We start from the raw sequence: 6,000 nt of genomic DNA, 5'->3' as shown, positions 1-6,000 counted from the left end.
CTTTAATTCGAGGCTCCACCTGCTGCAGGTGTGGCAGCTCCAGCGATGTGCTTCCGTGTGGATGCAAGAGGCTTTGGGGGGAGGGTTGTTTGCTTGAGTTTCTAGCTCCCAAACCATTTTTCAGTTCTGAGGTGAACCATACCCCCCATGTGGACACATATCACTCTGGGCAGGGATTTCTACTCCAAGACAGCAGATGCTCAGTCAAATTTCTTTTCCAGAAGACTGTTTCTAGCAAAACAAACAAACAAACCAACCCAAAATCACCTCATTCTATCCTCTAATCACTACATCCAAAGAGTGATACACAAACCCCTTGGACATTATATATAGGTCCTTGCTGGACCTATATACAAACACATATGTATACACCTATCTCTTAGACTCTTTCAGGACCTTTATCTACATATCCCTTCAAACCTCCACATAGCCTCCTCAGCTCTCATACACAGACCTTTCATAACCTTCTATAAACAAGCACCATGCCTCATTCAGAGTCCTTTCAGGGTCTATGTATAAGACCCCTCACCCTATACACAGGCCTTCCAGGACCCATACGTAAACCCCTCAGACCCTATATATATATGTATATATATGTATATATATATATGTATACAGACGTGATCTTCAGGAAAAAATATCTCCCAATTCCCATTATATACCCAAACCCCTTAGACCCCACACGTGTTCAGACCCCACACATCACGCCTCAAACTCCTCACCAAGGCCCTACATACCCAGCCCCAGAACTACACCCTTTCCAAGACTCCTCGCGCCTCTACGCACTCACCGCCTTCCCGCGCGCTCTGCGGGGCGGGGCGTGAGGGGGAGATGGCTCCGCCCCCTGGCGGTGCCGCCTGCGGAAGCGCGGGCGCGGTGGGCGGGGCGTGGCGGCGCTGAGGTGAGCGGGGCGGTGGCGCTGCGGGGTCGGGGCTGCGGGCCTCGGGGTGTGGATTGACGTGCTTGTGGGTTCCTTTGAGGCCGGGGGAGCTACAGGGGGGGGCGATGGGAACCCTGAGGGTGCGGGGCTGCGGCTCGCAGGGCGCTGGGCTGCGCTGTCCCGCCGGCCGCTGCTTGTGGAGCCGCCGAAGTGAAGCCTCGCTGTGGCGGCCGCCAGCGCGAAGCCTGAAACTTGGGAAATAAAGCTGCTGCTAGTCGGACCTGCGGCTCGGGGTGAGCCCGGGTGCCTGGAAGGAGCTTTGCTTCGAGCTGATGCTGGCTGCTGGTGACAAGCCTTCCTTCAGGTCGATGCCGGTTCTAAATTTAACTCCCTTTGCCTCCTGTGTGTTATTAGGTAGCATAAAAGCTTCTCGCAGCCAAAATCTTGCTGTCTGCTTTTGGCAGGTGCACTGAAGCCTTTTCTTACATGGTTAGTGCCTTTCTCACACGGTCAGTGCCTTTCTGGAAAGTAGCAGCTGGTCTGGGGCTGTGCTCCCTCTGCTGCATGCTAGGCATGGGGCTGTGCCCCCAGCACTTGCTGGGTAATGCTGCTGGAATCAGCTGGTGCTGCATGGGCCCCTGTGGGCCTGAGGTCTCTGGGTGCTGCCGCAGCTGCTGGGGGTGGAGTTGTCCACCTCTGAGCAGTGGGGGGAAAGCTTTCAGTAAGTTGTGATCCTGCAATCTGCCAAAGAAAAGTGCTCAGAAGTCTTGCCATGTATTCAGAAAGTTTTATGGGATGACAAAACAAGATGTTGGTATGTTGTGGCTTCTCCTCTCATGCCTAGCTGTTTGGTGTGGCCACAGGAACTGTGATCACTTCTTTATTAATTAATCTTAGTGTTTGTACGTGGACTGTGGTGTTCAGGTGTTCCTGCCTGAGAGTGACATGTGGCTGGGCACTGAGCGAGGCAGGCAGGACTGCAGGGCTGCCCCATGCTGGGTGCCACCACCTGTCCCTTCCAGCCTTTCCTTGTGTCGCAAAGCATAACGCAAAAACCTGGTGAAAGCTGGTTGGCCACAAGCCTCCTCTCGAAGAAGCTGAAAGCCTGCTGGGTGAGGAGGTGTCCCCTTGCTGTCAGTGGCTGCTAGCCCAGGCAAGTGACATGGGCTTGGGAGGGCGTGACTGAGCTTAAGGACAGGGATCTTGTTCAGTGTGAGTGCAGCTCTCATGTGCTGGGTTGCTGTTGGTGCAGGAGTGATAGCTGGCTCCTGCAGTCAGCTAATTGCAATACCAACCTGGAGCTACTTATGTACAGCTGAGAAATTAGAAATCCTTTTAAAAAACCAGCCACCTGATGTGCTTTTGGTGAAAGCCATTGCTGAAGGAGTGGCTGAAGCTTGCACTGAGCAAGACTTGACTTGGCTTTCCCCTGCAGCAGTCATTGAAAAGCTGCTTTAAAGCACCGTGTTGGCTGGTCTGCAGTGCTCCTTCATAGAGCACCTCATCGTTGCTGGGATTTTGTTTTGCTCTTTGCTGTGTGTGAGACGTTGAGAGAAAATCTGCAATAGGAGATTCATTTTCCTTTGCTACCAGCCTTTGGACTGCTGGAAAAGCCACGTGTGTTGGTAGGGTAGGGGCAGGGAGAAGTGGGAGCACAATAGCTCTCCATGTGTCATGCTGTGTGATGTGTTGAGTTTCTCCAAACTAATTTTGATTTGTTTTTCTTGTTATTGTAAGTAACTGCCAACAGTGTTGCCCCAACTACATGCATTGTTGCTAATTTAGCTTTTGTACCTCATAGCAAAGCAATTTTTCTTAGTACTTGTTCATTAAATAACTTTGATTGTGTTGGATGGCTGAACTGTATTTGATGTGCATTTTGTCTTTTGAAAGATCTGCAGAGTGAATTTGGGTTAACAAGCTGCTGAAGTGTAGAAAGGCTTGGTTCTCATCATGGTGTGATTTATCTACGTCATACTGCCTTTAGTTTAATGAGGTGCTTGGGAAGGATGGGAAAAGGGAGCGAGAGCATCAGGCTATCCTTAGCTCCTTTGGAATGTGTATACCAAGTGTACATCAACAAACTTTTCCTTCTTAGAATTTAATGATTAGAAAAAGGTTTTTTTGAGGCAGTCAGCAGGGTTTTCTGTGCATCAAGGTGGGGAAGACAGTTCTAGGTGCAGAGGTGCTGGAGAACAGTTATCTGTAGGAAAAGTGATTTGCTCCCCGGAGTTTCATGGGATGCTTGAACTGCAGCAGAGTGGGAGAGGGCTGCAGGCCTATACCTTGAAAATGTCTCTGTTTAAATCTAAATAAATCTGGTGCTTATATTACACTTGAATGTATAGCCCACTATGTTAAGGGAGGTCTCTCAAGACAGCTTGTGGGTTTCTGGCACAGCAGGGCCCTTCTTCTTCATTGGTTACGCAGAGTTAGTGCTCACAGTGTGAGTACTGGGGGTGAGATGCGTGACTACTAATATGCAGACTGTGATTGCCAGGTGGGAGACAGGTTTGTGCAAAACATGTTGCTGGCAGCCAAAGTTAAAATGTTTGTTCTTTTTCTCATTTTTAGAACACAGCCCTTCAGTACCTAAGAACTAACTCCCTGCATTCTTCATGACTGCTTGACCTACAAACACAAGCCGGGAGTGAAGACACCTGCAATACAAGTAAGGATGCTGCCACTGCCTTTTGGGGTGTACAGTTTGCTCGATGTTGGGCCCTGCGTTCAGTTCCTTCCAGCTGTGCTGAACTAATTACCTAGCTGAAACTTACTCTTAAGGCTCCCCTGCTCGGAATTACTTTTGTTCAGAAGGTTTCATTCACCCAGGATTTTCCTAATGCTGTAGGTTGCCTTTTTGAAGTGTGAGAAGTGCTGCCTAGCACTGCCTTTCAACCAAAGCCCGGTACACTACCATGTTAATAAATATAACAAAAGCAACTGTTTGTATGTACTCATTCAAAACTTCTTTGAGTGTTGGGAAATATCTTAAAAATGCAAATTGAAGACACTTGAACTGTTTGTGCTGTGGAGGAAAATGAATGGCGTACCTTGTTTATATCATTATTTTCTGCCCAGTAGGTTTCTCTGGAGCTCTCTGGGTTGTATTAGTCTTAACGTAAGTGCTCCACGAGGATTCCTATTGTAGCTCTTTGGCTGAGAGGTCAGCTTCCCTGATGGGCTTGTGGCAGTGTTTGCAGAGGACAAATTGTTCCATTACCCTCTGGCACTTTAGCAGGATGAGCTGCAAGACTTGCAGATTGTTTGGAGTCTCAGAGGGCCAGGGCTGAGTGCTGCAAGTGTTTCTGGGGATTGGTATCATTTTTAAGGCATGTGGCTGCCCCTTACTTTGTTATGCCAGTTTATTTGGTCTGTTTTGCTTATCCTCAGCAGTACGTCTGAGCTGCACTTGGTACAGGTTAGCAAAGTACTGCAATATTTTTCTAGGTTCTGAACGCCTCTGCTGGGACTTTGCAAGGGTATTGGTAGCAAAAAAAGTCTTGTGGCATGGATGTGACTTTGGGTGGGCTGGTGCTACCTGAATTTCCCTATTGGAAATTGAGGTAATTCATGGGTCGCATTGTCTTGGCTGTTGAATATTGTAACCTATGTCATAGGCCTTCTCCAAACAGAGTGGAATTTGAGAAGTGCTTGGCATATGGCACAGCTGCCTCCTGGTGAGGAAGGTGGCCCTCTCTTTGGGATGATGTTTGACACTTTGGAAATACGAGGAGCCCTAGTGAAGTCTGAGTTACTACAAACTGTCTAAGCACATACCATCCACAAATCTTTGACAGGTTTGTCCCTTACTGAAAGAGATTTAAGGCACTATAAAAAGGAAAAAAATAGGCAGTTTGTTCAGATCATGCAGTATTTTACTGCAACTTCGGTAAAATTGTCTGAAAAGTCCTTAGCTAGTAAATCTTGTGTTACCTTGGCTTTCTTCCTTGTCTGTGACTCCAGTGAGCATTTTTCCCCATAGAAATGTGCCCTGGAGTTTTCTTTCATGCGTGCTGGGTGTAACTTCTGAGAGCAGCTTTTAATTGCAATGCTGCCTCTGCTTTGGGCTGCAGCAGTACCACGCAAAGGGATCCTCATGTTTGGGGCAGCACTGCTTTGGGCGCGGGACAGCAGGAGGAGATTGCGTCTGAGCACTACTCCTTGCAGCTGGGAATTCGGAGTAGCTGAGTGTGCTGCGATCAGCACCACGGTGGGAATGCACAGCCTGGGGCAGGTGAGCTGCCCGTCCCGGTGTGTAACCACCATGAACACGTGGCCTTAGATACTTTCCATAAGCAGCCTTTATTTCATTGCAGGGTTTCTTTGCGGTCTGTGCAGCCTGTGGCAGCTTCTCACCCTTCTCTATCCTTCAGACCAAGCACGTCAATGTTGGAATCAGACCAGTGTCAGTATTGACCGGCAGTATTTGCTGCTACCACTTTAACTTAATAGCTATGTTATGGTTAGCGTGAGGCAAACTTCCAGTCTCAGCACTTTCTCTTCAAGAGCTAGAAGAGCAGTGGTATCTTTCAGTGATAGCCTTCGCTGCAGTGCGAGCACAAGGAGGATATGTAAGGATTGTCACCTGACTTAAGCTAGTGCCATTACAGTACTGCCTTTTTTTCTCCCTTTATGGCTGAGGTTTAGGTGGACTCCAAGGTAAACTCCCTCCATCTGCAGACAGACACTTTGCTTTTCTGTTTGCATAGACAAGCACTGCAGCAAAGGGGGTGGCGGGTGGCTGCTGCTCACACTGACTCATCCAGGTCTTTGCTTCATCCTGCGGTGGGGTGCTGCTTCTAGATAAGCAAGTGAACGTGAGTGTGCTATCTATCTTGCCACCTTGGCTACAGCCAAGTGTTTGTTGCTGGCTTGCAAATGCTGGAAGCGATCTGCTCCGATAGTGCAGGGTGTTTTTAGGAGAAAACAAGCTATCAGGCTTACCTGTGCCCATTTTCTCTGTCAAGTCAGAATCAATCCGATAACCTGTTGCTGGAAAGCAACTGCAACAGATCAGACTTTTCCCTTTTTTGGACACCAATGCTCTTGTGTTGAATTAGCAAATAACTGCTGTCTGGCAAATGAAATGCAGGTGTGTAGTAGAAAACGCTAAGTCA

The 6,000-nt window shown here is 48.4% G+C and overlaps 1 protein-coding gene across 4 annotated transcripts in view; it reads left to right on the top strand.

Moving 5' to 3' along the window:
* Positions 833-6,000, top strand: part of MICU1 (mitochondrial calcium uptake 1) — a 96,496-nt gene continuing 91,328 nt past the window's right edge. For 3 of the 4 annotated variants that reach the window (XM_021400616.1, XM_021400614.1, XM_021400611.1), the window contains exons 1-2: positions 833-901; positions 3,455-3,551. The gene's annotated coding sequence lies outside the window, so the exon portion shown is untranslated. Of the gene's footprint in view, positions 902-1,019; positions 1,245-3,454; positions 3,552-6,000 lie in introns of those variants that run through there. The other variant, XM_021400612.1, reaches the window with a different exon arrangement.

Source organism: Numida meleagris, chromosome 5 (assembly GCF_002078875.1).
Source record: "Numida meleagris isolate 19003 breed g44 Domestic line chromosome 5, NumMel1.0, whole genome shotgun sequence".
In the NCBI taxonomy this organism is placed as follows: Eukaryota; Metazoa; Chordata; class Aves; order Galliformes; family Numididae; genus Numida; species Numida meleagris.
Note: the sequence above shows the minus strand (reverse complement) of the source record. Positions and strands in the feature narration are given on the sequence as shown.